Below are 23,327 nucleotides of genomic sequence, written 5' to 3'. Positions count from 1 at the left end.
TACATGCGGAGTTCCCATCGTGGCACAGTGGTTAACGAATCCGACTAGGAACCATGAGGTTGCAGGTTCGGTCCCTGCCCTTGCTCAGTGGGTTAACGATCCGGTGTTGCCATGAGCTGTGGTGTAGAGGTTGCAGACATGGCTTGCATCTGGCGTTGCTGTGGCTCTGGCGTGGGCTGGCGGCTACAGCTCCGATTCGACTCCTAGCCTGGGAACCTCCATATGCCCCGGGAGCGGCCCAAAGAAATAGCAAAAAGACAAAAAAAAGAAAAAGAAAAAGATACATGCACTCGTATGTTCATTGCAGCACAATTCACAATAACCAAGACATGGAAACAACCTAAATGCCCATTAACAGATAATGGATTAGGAAGATGCGGTACATGTATACACTGGAATACTATGCAGCCATAAAAAGGAAAAATAATGCCACTTGTAGCAACATGGATGGAACTAGAGACTCATATTGAGAGAAGTAAGTCACAAAGAGAAAGACAGACACCATATGATATCATCTATATGTGGAATCTAAAATAAGGCACAAATGATATATCTAAAAAAGAGAAAAGATCATGGACATGTAGGACAGACTTACGTTTGGGAGGGTGAGGAGGAGGGAGTGGGATGGATTGGGAATCTGGAGTTAGTAGATGAAAACTATTGCATTTGGAGTGGACAGGCAATGAGATCCTGCTGTATAGCACAGGGAACTATGTATCTAGTCACTTGTGATGGAACATGATGGAGGATAATTTGAGAAAAAGAATATATATATATATATATTCTTTATATATATGTACAGCAGAAATTGACAGAACATTGTAAATCAATCATAATACAATTTTTTAAAAAAATTAATTAAAAAAAGAAAGGAACTAGAAAATATAAGGAGGGATGAAGAAAAATTAGGAAATTTATTTGCAGAGACACAAGCTGAGTTAAAGGCACTGAAGAGCAGAATGGATAATGCAGAGGACTGAATTAGTGACTTGGAAGATAGAATAATGGAAATCACCCAATCAAGACAGCAGCCAGAAAAACAAATGAAAAAACATGAAAGCAGTATGAGATCTATGGGATAATATTAAGTGGGCCAATCTATGCATAATAGGAATTCCAGAGGAGAAGAATAAAAGGGGGGATTGAAAATGTATTTGAAGAAATTATGGCTGAAAACTTTCCAAATCTAAAGGAAACAGTTACCAAGATACAGGAATCACAGAAGGCCCCAAACAAGTTGAAACCAAATAGGCCCACACCAAGACATATTATAATAAAAACGGCAAAAGTTAAAGAGAGCATTCTAAAGGCAGCAAGAGAAAAACAAAGAGTTAATTGTAAGGGAACCCCCATAAGGCTATCAGCTGATTTCTCTGCCAAAACACTATAGGCCAAAAGACAGTGGCAAAACATATTCAATGTTCTAAAAGGGAAAAATATTGCAGCCTAGAATTCTCTACCCAGCAGGAATATCATTTAAACTAGAAGGAAAAATAAAGAATTTCTCCAACAAAAACTTAAAGAATGCAGCAATACTAAATCCATTCTAAAATAAATACTGAAAGGGCTCTTCCAAATAAATAATAACTATGATATAGGATGGAGGAAATCAGTTGGAAAGTAATCACTTAAATAAGCCAGTATACAGAACTAAAAAAACAAAAAACAAAACAAAACAAAACAAAATAAAACAAAAAACTAAAAAAACAAAACAAAAAACTATTGTAAAAGCAATGATAAATGCAAGGGACAGCAAATGGATAAACGTAAAAGGTCTTTGAAGTCATAAAATGTGGGGAAGAAAAGTAAGAAAATCTAGACTCTTTTTTTTTTAGAATGTGTTTGAGCCTATAAAACTATCAGGCTGAAGCAAGCCTGATAGGAAGGTGTTATCGTATTTGAAAAACAGGGCAACCACAAATCAAAACCAAATAATACATTGACAAAAACTAAAAAGAGGACACAAGCACGAAATAAAAGAAAATCATTCAGCCAAAAAAAAAAAAAGAAAGAAAGAAAAAGAAAAAGAAAAGAAAAAAGAAAGGAACAAAGGAGAAAAAATAGAATCAACTGGAAAACCAGGTGGCAATAAAAACATATTTATCAATGACAATGACTGTTCCAATCAAAAGATGTAATAGAATGGCAGATTGGATGAAAAAAACAAGAGCCTACAAAATGTTGCCTACAAGAGACTCACCTTCAGGCAAAGGACACATATAAATTGAAAGTGAGGGGATGGAAAAAGATATTTCATGCGAATGGAAAAGACAGGAAAGCAGGAGTTGCAATACTCATACCAGACAAAATAGACTTTAAAATGAAGGCCATAAAGAAAGACAAAGAAGGACACTATTTAATGATAAAAGGATCCATTCAATAAGAGGATATTACAATCATCAATATATATGCTCCTAATATAGGAGCACCCAGATACATACAACAAGTGCTAATAGACATTAAAGATGAAATTGATGGGAAAACAATAATAGTAGGAGATTTTAACACCCCACTCACATCAGTGGACAGATCCTCTAGACAGAAAATCAATCAGGCAACAGAGATCCTAAATGACACAATAAAAAATGTGGACTTAATTGACATTTTCAGGACATTACATCCAAAAACTCAGAAGGTATATTCTTTTCAAGTGCATATGGAATATTCTCAAGGATTGACCATATACTGGGGCACAAAATTAACCTCAACAAATTTAAGAGTATAGAAATTATTTCAAGCATCTTCTCTGACCACAATGTATGAAACTAGAAATAAATCACAGGAAAAGAAATGAGAGAAAAAAAAAACTACACAGAGACTAAACAACATGCTACTGGAAAAACCAATAGGTCAAGGAGGAAAGCAAAAGAGAAATTTAAAAATACCTGGAGGAGTTCCCGTCGTGGCGCAGTGGTTAACGAATCCGACTAGGAACCATGAGGTTGTGGGTTTGGTCCTTGCCCTTGCTCAGTGGGTTAATGATCCGGTGTTGCTGTGAGCTGTGGTGTAGGTTGCAGACATGGCTCAGATCCCGTGTTGCTGTGGCTCTGGCGTAGGCCGGTGTCTACAGCTCCAATTCGACCCCTAGCCTGGGAACCTCCATATGCCGCAGGAGCGGCCCTAGAAAGGGCAAAAAGACAAAAAAATGATAATAATAATGAAAAAAAAATACCTCGAGCAAATGATAATGGAAACACAACCATTTGAAATCTATGGGATGCTGCAAAATCAGAGGGAAGTTCATAGAAATATAGGCCTTCCTCAAAAAAGAAGAAAAATCTCAAACAGACAACTTAACCCACCACCTAAAAGAATTAGAAAAAGAACAAACAAAAGCTAAAATCGGCAGAAGGAAAAAAATAATAAAGATCAGAGAGGAAATCAATAAAATAGAGATTCAAAAAACAATAGGAAAAAAAATCAATAAAATCAAGAGCTGGTTCTTTGAAAAGGTAAACAAGATTGACAAACCTCAGGCCAGACTCACCAAGAAGAGAGAAAGAGTTCAAATAAACAAAATAAGCAATGAAAAAGGAGAAATCTCAGTGGATACTGCAGGAATACAAAAAAAGTAAGGGAATACCATGAACAATTATATGCCAACAAATTTGACAACCTAGAAGAAATGGACAGCTTTCTAGAGACTTACAGCCCACGAAACTAAATCAAGAAGAAATAGATCAACTGAACAGACTGACCAGTAGACATGAAATTTAATATGTAATAAAAATATTCACTACAAACAAAAATCTAGGACCGGAGGGCTTCATAGGCAAATTCTACCAAGCACACAAAGAAGAGCTTAAAAAAGTTGAAGAAGGAATCCTCCCAAACAGGTTCTATGAAGTGACCCTCACCCTAATACCAAAACCAGAGATACCACCAAAAAAGAAATTTTAGGTTGGTATCTTTGATGAATAGAGACACAAAAATTCTCAACATTTTAGCCAACGGAATCCAAAAACATATAAAAAAAATCATACACCACAACCAAGTGGGGTTCATCCCAAGTTCACAAGGACGTGTCAACACACACAAATCAATGTCATACACCACATTAACAAAAGTCAAAAACCACATGGTCATCTCAATAGATGCAGAAAAAGCATTTGACAAAATCCAACATCCATTCACGATAAAAACTCTTACCAAAGTGGGTACAGATGGAACAGATATTAACATAGTAAAAATCGTTTATGACAAACCCACAGCCAATATAATACTCAATGGAGAAAAACTGAAAGCCTTCCTGCTAGAATCTGGAACAAGACAAGGATGCCCACTCTCACCACTTTCTATTCAACGTAATATTGAAAGTCCTAGCCACAGCAATCAGACACACAAAAGAAATAAAAGGTATCCAAATTGGAAGAAGAGAGGTAAAATTGTCACTGTATGCAGATGCCATGATACTACATATAGAAAACCCTAAGGACTCCACACAAAAACTACTTGAACTGATCAATGAATTCAGCAAATAGCAGGATACTGTACTAACGTTCAGAAATTGGTTGCATTTCTGTATATTGACAATGAAATATTAGAAAAGGAATATAAAACTACAATATATTTTAAAATCACACCCTCCAGAATTAAGTATCTGGGAATAAACCTGACTAAGGAGGTGAAAGACTTCTATGCTGAGAACTATAAGATATTAATCAAAGAAATTAAAGAGGATTCAAAGAAATAGAAAGATATCCCATGCTCCTGGGTTAGAAGAATTAATATCATAAAGATGACCATACTACCCAAAGGAATCTACAGATTTAATACAATCCTTATCAAATTACCAATGACATTTTTCACAAAAATAGAACAAACAATACAAAAATGTAGATGAAACCGTAAAAGAGCCAGAATTGCCAAAGCAATCCTGAGGGACAAAAACCAAACAGGAGGCATAACTCTCCCAGACTTCAGACAATATTACAAAGCTATAGTAATCCAGGCAGTGTGATACTGGTACCAAAACAGATGTACAGACCAATGGAATAGAATAGAGAATCAGAAATAAACCCAGACACCTATGGTCAATTAATCTTCAATGAAGTAGGCAAGAATATAAAATGGGAAAAAGACAGTCTCTTCAGCAGGTGATGCTGGGAAAACTGGACAGCTGCATGTAAATCAATGAAATTGGAACACACCCTCATACCACACACAAAAATAAACTCAAAATGGCTTAAAGATTCAAACATAAGACAAGACACCATCAAACTCCTAGGAGAGAACATAGCCAAAACATTCTCTGACATCAACCATAGAAATGTTTTCTTAGGTCAGTCTCCCAAGGCAACAGAAATGAAAGCAAAAATAAACCAATGGGACCTAATCAAACCTACAAGCTTTTGCACGGCAAAGGAAATCATAAAAAAAGGAGACAACCTATGGAATGGGAGAAAATTGTTTCAAATGATGTAACTGACCAGGGCTGAATCTCTAAAATATATGAACAACGTACACAACTCAACAGCAAAAAAAAACCAACAACCCAACTGAAAAATGTGCAAAGACCTGAATAGACATTTCTTCAAAGATATACAGATGGGTAAGAGGCACATGAAAAAATGCTCAATGTTAACATTTATTCGAGAAATGCAGATGAAAACTACTATGAGGTACCACCTCACACTGGTCAGAATGGCCATCATTAGTAAGTCAACAAATAACAAATGCTGGAGAGGGTTTGGAGAAAATGGAACCCTCCTGCACTATTGGTGGGAATGCAAATTTGTACAACCACTGTAGAAAACAGTGTAGAGGTACCTCAGAAAACTAAATATACAAATACCATATGACCCAGCCATCCCAATCTTGGGCATATATCTGGTCAAAACGTTCCTTGAAAAGGATACATGCAACACTGTTCACAATAGCTAGGTCATGGAAACTACCTACATGTCCTTCAACAGATGAATGCATTAAGATGATGTGGTACATATACACAATGGAATACTACTCAGCCATTAAAAAGAACAAAATAATGTCATTTGTAGCACCATGGATGGAACTAGAGACTCTCATACTAATAGAAGTCGGAAAGAGAAAGATAAATACCATATGATATGACTTATATCTCATATACGGCACTAACAAACCTTTCCACAGAAAAGAAACTCATGGACTGGGAGGACAGATTTGTGGTTGCCAAGGGGGAGAGGGAGTGGGATGGACTGGGAGTCTGAGGTTAACAGATGCAAACTATTGCATTTGGAGTGGATAAGCAATGAGATCCTGCTGCATAGAACAGTCACTTGTGATGGAACATGATGCAGGATAATGTGGGAAAAAGAATATATGTGTGTGTGTGTGTGTGTGTGTGTGAGTGTGTGTGTGTGAGAGAGAGAGAGAGACTGGGTCACTTTGCTGTATAGTAGAAAACTGACAGAACGCTGTAAACCAAACATAATGGGAAAAATAAAACTCATTTAAAAAATACAAATAGACCATTCCCTAACACCGTACACAAAAATAAACTCAAAATGGATTAAAGACCTAAATGTAAGACCAAATACTATAAAACTCCAAGAGGAAAACACAGGCAGGACACTCTTTGACTTATATCACAGCAATGTTTTTTGTTTTTTATCCATCTCCTAGAGTAATGGAAACAAAAGAAAAAAATAAACAAAAGGGACCTAATTAAGAGCTTCTGCACAGCATAGGAAACCATAAAAAAATGAAAAGACAATGTATGGAATGGCAGAAAATATTTGCAAATGATGTGACTGAGAGATTAATTTCCAAGAAATACAAATGGCTCATACAGCTCAATATAAAAAGAAACACAAATAATCCAATGAAAAATGGACAGGAGACCTAAACTGACATTTCTCCAAAGAAGACATACAACTGTCCAAAAGGCACATGAAAATATGCTTAATATCGGTAATTCTTAGAGATGTGCAAATCAAAACTACAATGAGGTACCAGCTCACACAGGTCCAAATGGCCATCATCAAAAAGGCTACAAATAATTAAAGATGGAGAGAGCATGGGGAAAAGGTAGCCCTTCTATACTGTTGGTAATAATGTAAATGGTACAGCCACTATGGAAAACATTATGGAGGTTCCTAAAAAACTAAAAATATAATTACCTTATGACCTAGAAATCCCAATCCCAGGCATATATCATGGGTTTTATTAACATGAAAACTTAATTTGAAAAGATAATGCACCCTCATATTCATTGTAGCACCATTTACATTAATCTAGACTTGGAAGGAATCTAAATGTCCATTGACAGATGAATGGATAAAGAATATGTGGTAGATACATACAACTGAATACTATTCAGGCATAGAAAAGAATGAAATATTGGCATTTATGGCAACATAAATGGATCTAAACATTATCATACTAAGTGAAGTCAGAGAAAGACAAATATCATATATCACTTATATGCAGAATCTTAAATATGATACAAATGAACTTATTTACATAAGTTCTGTTATTTTATATAATAGACCCAGAGACATAGAAAACAAATGTATAGTTACCAAAGGGGAAAGAGTGAGGGAGGGATAAATTAGGAGTTTGGGATTAGCAGATACACACTACTATGCATAAAATAGATAAACAAGTAGGGGTTGAGATAGCAAAGGAGTAAGAAGTGGCACTCACCTTCTCCCACAAACACATCCAAAAAAAAAAAAGTCTATATGTAGAATGATTCACACAGAACACCTACTGAATGCCAGCAGAACTTAAACCTCCAAAAAAGGCAAGAAACTCTCCACATAACTGGGTAGAACAAAAGGAAAAAAAGAGAGAGAGGAGGAAAAAAAAGGGACCAGCACTCCTGAGAGGGAGCTGTGAAAGAGGAAAGGAATCTGCACCCTGGGAGGAGGCCACCTGACTGATGGAGAGATCAGCCAGGATGGAGGGGGAACCTCAAAGTCTTGAAGAATAGCTTAGCAGCTGGACCAAGGAGGGCAAAGTAGAGAGAGAGCCATACCGACCATCAGTACCACCACCTGGGACACCATAGCCTGAGACACTCAGGTGGGGGCTGGGCAGCCTCAGGCTTTGGAGGTTAGTTCCATGGAGAGGATATGAAAGACTTGCTAAGCGGAGACAGCCTGCAGATGGTGGGGAGTAGTGCACCACAGGCTGAGGAGTGGAGTGCCACAGCCAAGGCATCATAGGAGGAGGCCTGGGCCCACAGGGGAAGCAGGGCACCATTGTTGGGGAGGGTGAGAGGAGGAGGGGTGGGACCATCATAGGAACATCTTTCTCTTAGCATGCAAGGACTCTCAGGTGGAGGGAACCTCTGGCGCAAGCTATGGGTGGTGAGTGCAAACTGCCACAGCCATCTCAGACTCCAGAGGTGGGTACAGCCCACCAACACTATGGATCCCATGAATAGGCACCACCTGCAGCTCAAGTCACCTCAGAGGTCACCACCAAAGAGGGTACTGCAACCAAGTGCCACCCCTTACTTTCACTCCTTTGGGAATGTATAGGCCCTGACATTGCCACTGGGCACCACCTCCACATCCCAGAGGGTCACAGCCACTGCCCAGGGTCCTGCAACCAGGAGCAGCCTGTGCTCCCACCTTCCTATGGACCCTTAGTACTGTCAAGGGTCCAAAAACCAGGCACTGGCTACAGGCCCTGCCATTGCCTCCATCTCCCTGGAAGTACATGCAGGCCATACCCTTGCACACTCACTATAAAGGGGATAACAGCCTGCATACACTGAGGAAAGAGACAGCAAGCATCCAAACCAAAAGCAGCTCTCATGAGGAAAAAAAAAAACGTAAGCCCTCACAACCTACCTTGGGCATCCTCGCATATAAATAGTGCTAAGACTACAGTAGATAGCTGTTTTCCCTAAACTCACAGAGTAAGAAAAGTATTAGCAAAATGAAGAATCTCGGGAAACATATCCAGTTAAAAGAACAGGAGAATTCACCTGAAGGAGCAAAGAATGAAACAGACCGCTACAGTCTAACACATAGAGTTCAAAAAGGAGGTAATGAAAATACTGAAGGAATTAAGAGCATATATGAACAGTAATGCATATTTCTATTCATATTTCTAAAGATTACTTTAGAAAGGAACTAGAAACTATAAGGAGGAGCCATGAAAAACTAGAAAATTCATTTGCAGAGATGCAAAGACACTGAAAAGAAGAATGAGTAATGCAGAGGAACAAATTAGTGACTTGGAAGATAGAATAATGGAAATCACCCAATCAGGACAGCAGCCAGAAAACCAAATGAAAAAAACATGAAAGCAATATAAGAGATCTATGGGATAATATTAAGTGGGCCAATCAACACACAATAGGGGTTCTGGAGGGGAAGAAAAAGAAAAGGGGATTGAAAATGTATTTGAAGAAATTATGGCTGAAAACTTTCCAAATCTAAAGGAAACAGCTATCTATATACAGGAAGCACAGAGGGCCCCAAACAAATTGTGCCCAAACAGACCTACACTGAGACATATTATGATAAAAATGGCAAAAGTTAAACATAAGGAGAATATTCTAAAGGCCACAAGAGAAAAACAGAATTAATTATAAGGGAACCCCCATAAGGCTATTAGCTGATTTCTCTACAGAAACACTACAGGCCAGAAGAGAGTGGCAAGATATATTCAAAGTCTAAAAGGGAAAAATTTGAAGCCTACAATACTCTACCCAGCAGGAATATCATTTAAAATAAAAGGAGAAATAAAGAATTTCTCCAACAAACAAAAACAATACTAAATCCATTCTCAAAGAAATACTGAAAAGGATCCTCTAAATGGGAAATAAGTAAGAAGATATAGGATTGAGGAAATCACAATTGGAAAGCAATCACTTAAATAAGACGGTATAAAGATTTGGGAAAAAAAAACCCTATTTCTAAAAGTAACAATAAACACAAGGAAATACAAAAGGATAAACACAAGCATGTAAAAAAAAGGACCTCAAAATCGTTAAGATATGGGGAAGGAAAGTAAGAAAATTTAGACTTTTGTTAGAATGTGTTTGAGCCTACATGAGTATCAGGCTAAAGCAAGCAGATATAGAAAGGGGTTAACATACTTGAAAACCAGGGCAACCACAAATCAAAACCAAACATTACATTCACAAAAACTAAAAAGAAGAGGACACAAGCATAAAATAAAAGGAAATTATCCAACCAAAAAAAAAAAAAAAAAAAAAGGAACAAAGGAGAAACAGAATCAACTGGAAAACAAGGTTTAAAATGGCAATAAATACATATTTATTAATAATTAGGGAGTTCCCATTGTGGCGCAGTGGTTAACGAATCCGACTAGGAACCACGAGGTTGCGGGTTCGATCCCTGCCCTTGCTCAGTGGGTTAACGATCTGGCGTTGCCGTGAGCTGTGGTGTAGGTTGCAGACACGGCTCGGATCCCGCGTTGCTGTGGCTCTGGCATAGGCCGGCAGCTACAGCTCCAATTCGACCCCTAGCCTGGGAACCTCCATATGCCGTGGGAGCGGCCCAAGAAATAGCAAAAAAAGACAAAAAAAATTACCTTAAATGTCAATGGACTGAATGTTTTAATAAAAAAATAAAGTGGCAGACTAGATTAAAAAAACAAACAAACAAGAGCCTACAATATGCTGCCTACAAGAGACTCACCTTAGCGCAAAGGATACATATAAATTCAAAGTGAGGGAATGAAAAAAAAAATTTCATGTGAATGGAAATGACAGGAAAGTGGGAGTTGCAATACTCATATCAGACAAAATGGACTTTAAAAAAAGACCATAAAGAAAGACAACAAAGGACACCATTTAAAAGTAAAAGGATCAATTCAAGAAGAGGATATTACAATCATCAATATATATGCTCCTAATATAGAAGCACCGATATACATACAACAAATACAAACAGACGAAAAAAGAGAAAGCGATGGGAATATAATAATAGTAGAAGACTTTAACACTCCATGCACATCAATGGACAGATCCTCTAGACAGAAAGTCAAGGCAACAGAGGTCCTAAATGACACAATAGGACAGTTAGACTTCATTGATATTTTCAGGACATTACATCCCCAAAACACAGAATATACATTCTTTTCAAGTGTACGTGGAACATTCTCTAGGACTGACCACATACTGGAGCACAAAACTAATCTTAACAAATTTAAGAGCACAGAAATTATTTCAAGCATCTTTTCTGACCACAATGGCATGACACTAGAAATCAACCATAGGAAAAAGAAATGAGAAAACACATGCTACTAAAAATGAATGGGTCAAGGAGGAAGTCAAAAAGGTAATCAAAAAATACCTCGAGACAGGAGTTTCCTTTGTGACACAGTGGAAACAAATCTGAATAGAATCCATGAGGATGTGGTTTTGATTCCTGGCCTTGCTCAGTGGGTTGGGGATCCAGTGTTGCTGTGAGCTGTAGTGTAGGTCACAGATTCAGCTACAATCTGGCATTGTTGTGGCTGTAGGGTAGGCCTGAAGCTGCAGCTCTGATTCAACCCCTAGCCCGGGAACTTGGGAACTTTCATGTGCCTCAGGTGCGGCCCTAAAAAAAATACCAAAAAATTAAAAAACAAAACCTTGAGACAAATGACAATGAAAACACATCCATTCTAAATCTATGGGGGAGATGGGATTAATATGGTGGACTAGAAGGACTGTAGCTCACCTTCTCTCATAAAAACAGTAACATTACAACAAAATGCTGAATAACCTTCTACCAAATGAACTGGAAACTTTCAAAAAATATATCCCACTCTAGAAGACAAAAAGGAGGCCATATCAAGACTGTAGGAGGGGCAATTATGCAATATAAGCAACCCCATACCCGCTGGGTGGGCAGCCCACAGACTGGAAAGTTGCTGTATCAGAGAGACTCACCTACAGGAGTGAGAGTTCTGAGCCCCACATCAGGTCCCCTGGCACTGGGAGAAAGAGCCTCCAGAGCATCTGGCATTGAAGGCTAGTGGAGCTTGTGCACAGGAGCTTCATGGGACTGGGGGAAACAGAGACCCCATTCTTGAAAGGGGCACACAGGCTTTCATGTGCACTGGGTTCCAGGGAAAAGCAGGGGCTCCATAGGAATCTGGGTTGGATCTGACTGCAGTTCTTGGAGGATCTCCTTGGAAAACAGGGGGCGACTGTGGCTCATTGTGTGGGAAGGACATTGGAGGCAAAGGTCTTGGGAATATTCATGAGTGTGTGTTCCTCTAGAGGTGGTGATTTTGGGAAAATCTGGCCCCACCCATCAGTGCTGAGAAGCCCTTGGTCAAACAATAATCCAGGTGGCATCACAGCCCCACTCATCAGTAAACAGGCTGCCTAAAGACCCCCCAGGCACACAGCCACCTCTAATCTCACCCAGAGACAAAAACCCACCCATCAGAGGGATTAGAATCAGCACCATCTACCAGTGGACGGCTACCAGTCCCTCTCATCAGGAAGCCTACAGCATGCCCCTGTACCAACTTCAGGCACAAGGGGGGGCAGACGCCAGAAGTAAGAGAGGCTACAACTCTATCATCTGTAAAACGGTCCCCACACCAAAAACCTATGAAAATGAAAAGACAGAGAACTATAACTCATATGAGGGAGCAAGGAAAAACCCCAGAAAAACAGCTAAGCCATGAGGAGATTCTCAGCCTCCAGGAAAAAGACTTTAGACTGATGATAGTGAAGATGATGCAAGACATTGGAAATAAACTGGAGGCAAAGAGTGATAATTTACAGCAAACACTGAGCAAAGAAATATAAGATTTAAAATTTAAGCAAGCAGAGATGCAAAATACAATTAACTGAAATAAATTATTCATTAGAAGCAACCAACAGCAGAATACAGGAGGAAGAAGAATGAATTAAGTGAGGTGGAGGACAGACAAGTGGAAATCACTGATGCAGAACAGAAAAGAGAAAGAAGATTGAAAAGAAATGAAGACAGTCTAAGAGAACTCTGGGACAACATTAAACCCACCAACATCCATATTATAGGGGTTCCAGAAGCAGAAGAGAGAGAGAAAGGGACAGAAAAAATATCCAAAGAGATAATATCTGAAAACTTGCCTAACATGGGAAAGGAAACACTCAAATCCAGGAAGCACAATGAATACCATATAAAATAAATCCAAGGAGGAACATCCTGAGATACATAAATGAACTTAATAGGTATGTATAGAATATTCCCAAAGCAGCAGAATACACATTCTTCTCAAGTGCACACAGAACATTCTCTAGGATTGATCACATTCTGGGCCACAAATCAAGCCCTGGTAATTTTAAGAAAACTGAAATCATATCAAGCATTTTTCTGACCACAATGCTATACAACTGGAAATCATCAAGAAAAAAAAACTGCAAAAAAACCCAAACAAGGTGGAGACTAAACAACACGCTACTAAACAACCAATGGATCACTGAAGAAATGAAAAAGGAAATTTAAAAATACCTAGAAGCAAATGACAACAAAGACAAAACACTCCCAAACCTATGGGATGTAGCAAAAGCCATTCTAAGAGGAAAGTTTATAGCAATACAAACCTACCTCAGGAAACAAGAAAAAGCTCAAATAAACAACCTAACTTTACATCTAAAGCAGCTAGAGAGAAAGGAATAGACAAGACCTAAAGTCAGCAGAGGAGAGAAATATCATAAAGATCTAAGCAGAAATAAATGAAACATAAATGAAGAAAACCATAGAAAATATCAATTAAATGAAAAGCTGGTTCTTTGAAAAGATCAGCAAAGTTGATACACCCTTAGCCAGACTTATCAAGAAAAAAAAAGAGGACTCAAAATAGTTTTGGAAGTCCTAGCCATGGCAATCAGAGAAGAAAAAGAAATAAAAGGAATCCAAATCGGAAAGGAAGAAGTAAAACCATCACTGTTTGCAGATGACATGATACTACACCTAGAAAACTCTAAAGACACTACCAGAAAACTGTTAGAGCTCATCCATGAATTTGGAAAAGTTGCAGAATAAAAAATTAATACATGGAAATCGATTGCCTTTCTATATACTAACAATGAAAGATCAGAAAGAGAAATTAGGAAACAAACCCACTCACCATTGCATCAAAAAGAATAAAATACTTAGGAATAAACCTACCTAAAGAAACAAAAGACCTGTACTCTGAAAACTATAAGACACTGATGAAAGAAATCAAAGATGACACAAATAGATGGAAAGACATACCATGCTCTTAGAGTGGAAGTGTCAATATTATCAAAATGACTATACTACCCAAGGCAATCTACAGATTCAATACAATCCCTATCAAAGTAGCAAGGACATTTTTTACAGAACTCAAAGTATCTTTTTTTTTTTTTTTGGTCTTTTTGTCTTTTAGGGCCACACCCTCAGCATATGGAGGTTCCCAGGCTAGAGGTCCAATCAGAATTGTAGCTACTGGCCCAAGCCACATCCACAGCAATGTGGGATCTGAGCTGTGTCTGTGACCTACACCACAGCTCATGGCAATGCCAGCTCCTTAACCCACTGAGTGAGACCAGGGATCAAACCCATATCTTCATGGATGCAAGTCAGGTTTGCCAACTGCTGAGCCACGACTGGAAATCCAAGAACAAAAATATCTTAAAATTTGTTTGGAAGCACGAAAGACCCAGAATAGCCAAAGACACCCTGAGAAAGAAAAATGGAGCTGGAGAAATTAGGCTCCCTCACGTTAGACTATACTACAAAGCAACAGTCATCAAAACTGTATGAATTAAACCCATGCATCTACAGTCAACTAATCTATGACAAAGGAGGTAAGAATATACAATGGAGAAAGGACAGCCCCTTCAATAAGTGGTGCTGGGAAAACTGGACAGCCACATGGAAAAGAATGAAATTAGAACACTTCCTGATACCATACACAAAAATAAACTCAAAATGGATTAAAGACCTAAATATAAGACCAGACACTATTAAACTCTTAGAGGAAAACATAGGCCAAACACTCTCCAAAATAATCCACAGCATTATCTTCTTAGATCCACCTCCTAGAGTAATGATGATAAAAACAAAAATAAACAAATGGGACTTAATATAAATTAAGTCTCTGCACAGCAAAGGAAACCCTAAAGAAAACAAAAAGACAACCCACAGAATGGGATAAAATACTTGCAAATGAAATGACTGATAAGGGATTAATCTCCAAAATTTATAAACACCTTCTGCAGCTCAATACCAAAAAAAATACAAACAACCCCATCAAAAAATGGGCAGAAGATCTAAAGACAATTCTCCAAAGAAGACATATAGATGGCCAAAAAACACATGAAGAGATGTTCAACATCACTAATTATTAGAGAAATGGAAATCAAAACCACTATGAGGTACCACCTTACACTGTCCAGAATGGCCATCATCCAAAAATCTACAAACAATAAATGCTAAAGAGAGTGTGGAGAAAATGGAACTTAATTGGTGCAACCACTGTGGAAAACAGTATGGAGATGCCTGAGAAAACTAAAAATAGAATTACCATTCAATCCAGCAATCCCACTCCTGGGAATTTATCCAGAGAAAACCATGACTAGAAAAGACACATGTACTCCAATGTTCATTGCAGCACTATTTTCAATAGCCAAGACATGGAAACAACCTAAATGTCCATCAACAGAGGAGTGGATAAAGAAGGTATACATATACACAACGGAATATTACTAAGCCATTAAAAGGAAAGAATTTGCAGCAATATGGATGGACCTAGAAATTGTCATGCTAAGTGAAGTTAGTCAGACATTGAGAAACCAACATCATATGCTATCACTTACATGCGGAATCCAAAAAAAGGACACAATGAACTTTGCAGAACAAATACTGACTCTGACTTTGGTTTCCAAAGGAGACAGGTTGGGGGGTGGGGGTTTGGGATGGAAATACTCTAAAATTGGGCTGTGATGATCATTGTACAAATATAAATGTAATAAAATTCATTGAGTAATTTAAAAAATCTATGGGATGCTGCAAAAGCAGTGCTTAGAGGGAAGTTCATAGCAACACAGGCCTTCCTTAGAAAACAAGAAAAATCTCCAATTAACAACCTAATCTACCAACTAAAAGAATTAGAAAAACAAAACAAAACAAAAAATACTATAGTCAGCAGGAGGAAGGAAATCATGGAAATCAATAAAACAGATTTTAGAAAAAGAAAAAACAATAAAACCAAAAACTGGTTCTCTGAAATGGTAAACAAAACTGACAAACCTCTGGCCAGACTCACCAAGAAGAAAAGAGAGAGAACCCAAATAAACAAAATAAGAAATGAAAAAGGAGAAATCTCAATGGATACTGCAGAAATTAAAAAAAACATAAAAGAATACTATAAATAATTATATGCCAACGAATCTGACAACCTAGAAGAAATGGACAATTTTCTAGAGATGTATGGCCCACCAAAACAGAATCAAGAAGAAATAGATCACTTGAGCAGACCAATCACTAGAAATGAAATTGAATATGTAATAAAAATACTCCCTACAAATAAAAGTCCAGGACCAGATGGCTTCATTGGTAGGTGATTTCTACCCAAACATATGAAGAACTTATACCCATCCTTCTTAAACTTTTCAAAAATATTGAAGAAGAAGGAAGACTCCCAAAGACACTCTATGAAGCCACCCTTACCCTGATACCAAAACCAGACAAAGATACTACCAAAAAAGAAAATTATAGGCCAATATCTTTGATGACTATAGATGCAAAATTTATCAACATTTTAGCCAACTGAATCCAATAAAACACATCAAAAAGATCATACACCATGAACAAGTGGGAGTCTTCCCAAGCTCACCAGGATGTTTCACATACACAAATCAACCAATGTCATACACCACATTAACAAAAGTCAAAAACCACATGGTCATCTCAATAGATGCATAAAAAGCATTTAAGAAAATCTAACATCCATTCATGATAAAAACTCTCACCAAAGTGGGTACAGTGGGAACATAACATAATAAAAGCCATTTACAACAAACCACAGCCAATATAATATTCAATGGAGAAAGTCAAAAGCCTTCCCACTAAAATCTGGAACAAGACAAGGATGCCCACTCTCACCACTTTGATTCAACATAGTATTGGAAGCCCTAGCCACAGCAATCAGACAAACAAAAGAAATAAAAGGTATCCAAATTGGAAGAGAAGAGGTAAAATTGTCACTGTATGCAGACGACATGATACTATATATGGAAAACAAAGGACTCCACACAAAAACTTCTCTAACTGATCAATGAATCCAGCAAATTAGCAAGATTACATTCAGAAATCAGTTGCATTTCTGTATATTAACAATGAAACATTAGAAAATAAAAAATACCTTTTAAAATTGCACCCCCAAAAATTAAATACCTAGGAATAAACCTGACCAAGGAGGTGAAAGACTTCTATGCTAAGAACTATAAAACATTAATCAAGGAAATTAAAGAGGATTCGAAAAAATGGTAAGATATCCCATGCTCCTGGACTGAAAGAATTAATATCATTAAAATGGCCATACTACCCAAAGCAATCTACAGATTCAATTCAATCCCTGTCAAATTACCCATGACATTCTTCACAAAACTAGAACAAACGATCCAAAAATTTATATGGAACCATAAAAGAGCCAGAACTGCCAAAACAATCCTGAGGAACAAAAACCAAGCAGGAGGCCTAACTCTCTCAGACTTTGAACAGTATTGCAAAGCTACAGTAATCAAGACAATGTGGTACTGGTACAAAAACAGACATATGGGCCAAGGGAACAGAATAGAGAACCCAGAAATAAACCCAGATGCCTTTGGTCAATTAATCTTCAACAAATTAGGCAAGAATATAAAATGGGAAGAAGATGGTGCTGGGAAAACTGGACAACTGCATGTAGATCAATGAAATGAGAGCACACCCTCACACCATGCACAAAAAATAAACTCAAAATGGTTTAAAGACTTAAACATAAGGCAAGACACCATCAAACTCCTAGAAGAGAACTTAGCCAAAACATTCTCTGACATCAACCACACAAATATTTTCCTAGGTCAGTCACCCAAGGTAATAGAAATGAAAACAAAAATAAATAAATGGGACCTAATCAAACTGACAAGCTCAGCACAGCAAAGGAAACCATAAAAAAGGAAGAAAAGACAACCCGTGGAATGGGAGAAAATAGTTGCAAATGATGAACTGACAGGGGCTAACCTCCAAAATATACAAACAACTCATACAACTCAATAGCAAAAAAACCAACTACACAATTGAAAAATGGGCAGAAGAACTGAGTAGACATTTCTCCAAAGAAGACATACAGATGGTACATGAAAAAATGCTCAACATCACTAATTATTAGAGAAATCCAAATCAAAACTACATTGAGGTACCAGCTCACAGCAGCCACAACAGCCACCATGAGTAAGTCTACAAATAACAAATGTTGGAGAGGGTGTGGAGAAAAGGGAACCCTTCTATACTCTTGGTGGGAATGTAAATTGGTGCAGCCACTATGGAAAACAGTATGGAGGTACATCAGAAAACTAAATATAGAAGTACCATATGACCTAGCGATCCCACTACTGGGCATGTATCTGGACAAAATTTTCATTCAAAAAGATACATTGCAGCACTATTCACAGTAGGTAGGACATGGAAACAACCTAAATGTTTATTGACAGATGAATGGATTAAGAGATGTTGTACACATACACAATGGAATACTACTCAGCCATAAAGAAGAAGAAAATGATGCCATTTGCAGCAACATGGATGCAACTAGGGATTCTCATACTAAGTGAAATAGGTCAAATAAGACAAATACCATATGATATCACTTGTACGTGGAATCTAAAATATGGCACAGATGAACCTATCTACAAAACAGAAACAGATTCACAGACATAGAGATCAGACTTGTGGTTGTCAAGGGGGAGGAGGAGGGAGTGGGGCAGATTGGGAGTCTGGGGTTAGTAGATGCAAACCATTACATTTAGAATGGATAAGCAATGAGGTCCTACTGTATAGCACAATGAACTTGTGATAGAACATGATAGAATACAAGAGAAAGAATATATATATGTATAACAGGGTCACTTTGTGATACAGAAGAAATTGACAGAACACTGTAAATCAATCATAATAAAAAACTTAAAAAAAACTGGGTAAACGAGAAGGACCTGTACACCACAGGGAACTGTATTCGCTATAATAACCTATAATGGAAAAGAATAGAAAAAATAATATATACATGTGTTTGTGTGTGTGTATGGAATGCAATCACTTTGCTGTACCCCTGAAATTAACACAAACTCTAAATCAACTATACTTCAATTAAAAAAAAGCTGTAAGGGGGAAAATGCCTCGATCAAAACACTGAACAGTATGAAAAATAAGTCTGGCATGGAAAAAAATTCCAGTAAAGCTATAAGCTAATGAAACAGGTAAGGTAAGTCAGCATTTTTGTCTTTGCGGGCCATCTCATCACAGTTGCTCACCTTTTCCATTGTAGTGTGAAAGCAGCCATAGACAACACACAAATGGATGGTGCTGTATTGCAACAGAATCTCAGAAACAGGTGTCCATACCTTCCTGACTCCTTCACAAAAACAGGTGGCCTGAGATTCTGACCTCCTGATTTAGAAGTTGAGGTTAAAAGGACATAGTTAGAGCTTAAATCAGAGATTTGAAATGTAAAAGGTGACCATCAAAGACGAAAGAAAATAACTCAATACTTTAAAAGAGAGGGGATATGTGATGACCAAAGTCAGTTGCAAATTATAAAAGGTACAGACATACATTTTAAAGTCTGGAGTAGAAGTAGAGGTAGTAGAATGCGAATACTTCAAACTGAGGCAACCAAAAAAGACGATTTTCTTGTGACTAGGGTCTGGCACACTCCTCAAGACTTGGGATGCTTTGGCACCTCATGGCAGTGCTTCTACACCATCCAGTGTGTATCTTTTCCTCTAGAATGAGAAAATAAGAAATATTCTGAGAACATGGCTGCTGCATTGGTGTCTCCTGCATTCATCTGTGATTACTTGCTGTTAATTACAAGTTCTATGCCATTTTTAGTGTATCAGCAGAGAAAAATAAAGCTGATAGTGAGCCCAAGACAGCAGCTTACAGAAAATGGAAGTTTATTCTTCTTTCATGTTCCATGGGGAATAATCCAGACTATTGAGGCTGCTGCACTCCATGAAGTCATTCAGGAACGCAGGCTCCTTCCATCCTGTGGCTCTGCCATTCACAAGGTTGCTTCCTCATTTCCTTGGTTGAAGCTATATTATGAGTATGGGAAAGAAAATAGAGTAAACCAAGGAAGCAACTTTCCATCATACAAGTGAGGCAGAAATTGCAAACATCACAATTAATCACATCCCATTTGTGATCAGTTGTGTGGCTTTACCTAGTCCCAAGGGTGGATACATATTTCAACAGAAGAATAGAATTGGTGGCTGTCTGCAGTCTCTCCCACACCCAGGAAAGTGAGGATAAATCGAAGACAAGGAGAAACCTTGGGTTTAAGCCAGTATTTTCAGGCAAGGAGGACAGAGACTAAAGTATTAAAGATAAGGCCTTTATCTTCACATAGACCTTGTTGCTACTAAAACAGGAAAAAAAATTTCTAGAGGTATTGGGTAGCTCACTGAATCCCTGGGAGGGCCAGAAAGGTGGCCTTGGCAGCTGGGTAGCCAGGAAGTGTGCCTCACCACATATGGGACTGTCCTAAAGACAACCCCACAGCCACTGCTGGACACAGACAGTGGAGCTCCAACCAGCGACATGTGGCAAAGATGTGAATGTCTCATTACTGCTGCCTCCAAAGTCCTGATCCCTCTACCATTCCCCTCGCCAGATAACAAATTCTCAGGGCCTGCTTCTTAGAACTGAGATTCCGCACCGCTGAGTGCAGTTATCAGAGCCTGGGTCACAGGCCTGGAAGAACAAGTGAATTAATTAGGATTAAGTTCTGCTGTATTTATAACTAAATAATAACAGTGGCTTAAATAGGACATATGTTTATTCCTCATTTGAAAAAAAAAAGATGTGCAGATAGATAGTTAAGCACTGGGAATGTTACCTTCATAGTAACCTTAATGACCTGACTTTAAAAACTTTATGCTTCATCATCCTTGGCAGGTGTTTTCCATTTTTTACATCACCTCGTAGCCACAAAATGGCTGCTTAAAGCCCTGTCACATCTGTGTTCCAGACAGCAGGAGGACAAAAGTGGAATGGAGTTAGCACAGAAGTTCCCTCTTATTGAGACTTCCTGGAAGTAATATACACTTCAGTTTATATCTCATTGACTAGCACTTTGTCTTTTTAGGGCAACATATAGAAGTTCCCAGGCTAGGGGTCGAATCGGACCTATAGCTGCCAGCCTACACCAAAGCCACAGCAACGCAGGATCTGAGCTGTGTCTACGACCTACACCACAGCTCACCGCAACACCGGATCCTTAACCCACTGAGCCAGGCCAGGGATCGAACCTGCCTCCTCATGGATACTCTTCGAATTTGTTATCGATCAGCCATAACAGGAACTCCAGAAGTTAATCATTTTGGAAATGACATCCTTTGCCTGGGATGTAACATGTCCAACAGAAGTGGAGAATCTGTGACAACAGAAGATGGGGTGATGGGTATTGAGAGTCAACTGGCAGGCTTCTACCTTGGGAGGTTTGAGAAATTCCTGACCTATAGGAAGGATGTTTAAAAGATGCAGAGGATAGAGGTCTAACAGAGATGTATTCTTGTCCACATGTGCATTTCAAATAGTCATCACTACAGCCACCACCATAAGATGCTCCTGCCTAACAGAATGCAACCATCCCTGGGCAAAAACGCCCCCATCCTTTTTCTCTGTTCTCCCCACAGAGGAATAACCCAAAGTGCCATTAACTACTGCATCCAATTCCAAGTTCGGCATCTGTGGGTAACATTCAGATTGATATTTTTGAAAAGGACAGACTAGAGCAAATGTCGGTGACTCCCAATTCACCCTACATGAAAGAGTATTAGAAAGGGAGGTGAAAAAAGGGACAGGAAGGTGAGCTCTGGAATGTCACAGAAAACAGCTTGCACTCCGACGTGCAGATAAGCTGTTCTGCATTTATCGTCAATGCTTATAGGACACTCTTCCTTGGGGAGAGGATTCCAAAGAGATACTGCATGACCAAGCTTTTATACTAAATACAGATGTTTGCAAATTAAAGTTACTGCCTGGATCAGCTCTTGCCTCCATCCTTCTGATGACCCCCCCCCCTTTCAGGTTCACTGTCATCCCGCTTTATTGTTCTACCACTTGACTGATGACTGACACACAGAAATCAGCCTGCCCTACATGGTAACTCACGGCTTGGAAGCAGAGGAGGGTCCAGTCCTGGTGGATCCCATGTTCCTCCTGAACACACCCACTGTCACAGCCCCACGTAGTCAGATCTGGCTTTTCCCCAGCAGACTCCCCTTGGTGGGGCAGCACCACAATCCCCTGTTAAACCACAGTTCTGTCCAAAAGGCCCAAGAGCCAAGCTGTGTTTCCTGCATCCTACTTTTCCCACTCAAAACGTAATTTTGGAAGGAAGCAGATATGGTTTCAGTTACAGTTCCAAAAAAAAAAAAAAAATCTGTTAGTACTGTTAGAAACATTATACACCCCAGAAGAAAGATGACGTACAGACCTATTCTCATTGTCCTTCCAACTTCTCATGGGCATAAACATTACCCTGTTTGTTCTATTTGCACCCATCCCCCACCATTGTAAACGCCCTCTTTTAATGACAATAACCTCAGATGGGTCCTCTGTCTCCATGTCCACAAGTCCTCCACAGAGCAACAGCTATTCATTTGAAATTCCAACATACACACATCTATTGAATCTTTTCTTCTGGATTAAATCTCATGGGCGAGGCACCTATAATTATCTCTATTAAAAATCCCCAAAGAACACTAAGAGCTCATGCTCACTGGGTTTTGGCAATGTTTCATTCCGATCTGGCTTAAGCAGGAAGCAAACTGGACCATGAAATCTCTTCACCCTCCTCCAGCCTCAGAGTTCTTTGCTATCCTGGGATCTCTTTGAACCTGAACTTCTGTGCTAACTCCAAGCACTTCTGCCATCTGCTTTAAGAAGAGGCCATTACCTATTGTGTTCTGCTCCCAGTCAGAACAGAGAGGAATTTTTAAAATTCCTTGAGGTCACTAAGCACTTTTCTGAAGTAAATTCTTCTTTTCTCCCGCCAGTTCTCATCAGAAGGAAGGAATACGCATTATAGGGTGCCTACTTTGTGTTGGGCTCTACACAAGCTCCAGATACAAAAACATTGCTTAGGACACAGTTCCTGCCCTCGGCAATGTATGGTTTACTGGCAGAGACAGATCCTTAAAC

At 38.7% G+C, this 23,327-nt stretch overlaps 1 long non-coding RNA gene across 1 annotated transcript in view; it reads right to left on the bottom strand.

The window, feature by feature from the left end:
* The window catches only part of LOC102165301, a 41,302-nt gene extending 19,979 nt beyond the window's left edge, over positions 1 to 21,323 (bottom strand). Inside the window, exons 1-2 of the long non-coding RNA XR_002343523.1 lie at positions 20,062 to 21,323; positions 19,731 to 19,900 (exon numbers count right to left, since the gene is read on the bottom strand). This is a non-coding gene — a long non-coding RNA (uncharacterized LOC102165301). The remainder of the gene's footprint in view (positions 1 to 19,730; positions 19,901 to 20,061) is intronic.

This window comes from Sus scrofa, chromosome 4 (assembly GCF_000003025.6).
Source record: "Sus scrofa isolate TJ Tabasco breed Duroc chromosome 4, Sscrofa11.1, whole genome shotgun sequence".
Lineage (NCBI taxonomy): Eukaryota > Metazoa > Chordata > Mammalia > Artiodactyla > Suidae > Sus > Sus scrofa.
This window is presented reverse-complemented; position numbering and strand designations above follow the sequence as displayed.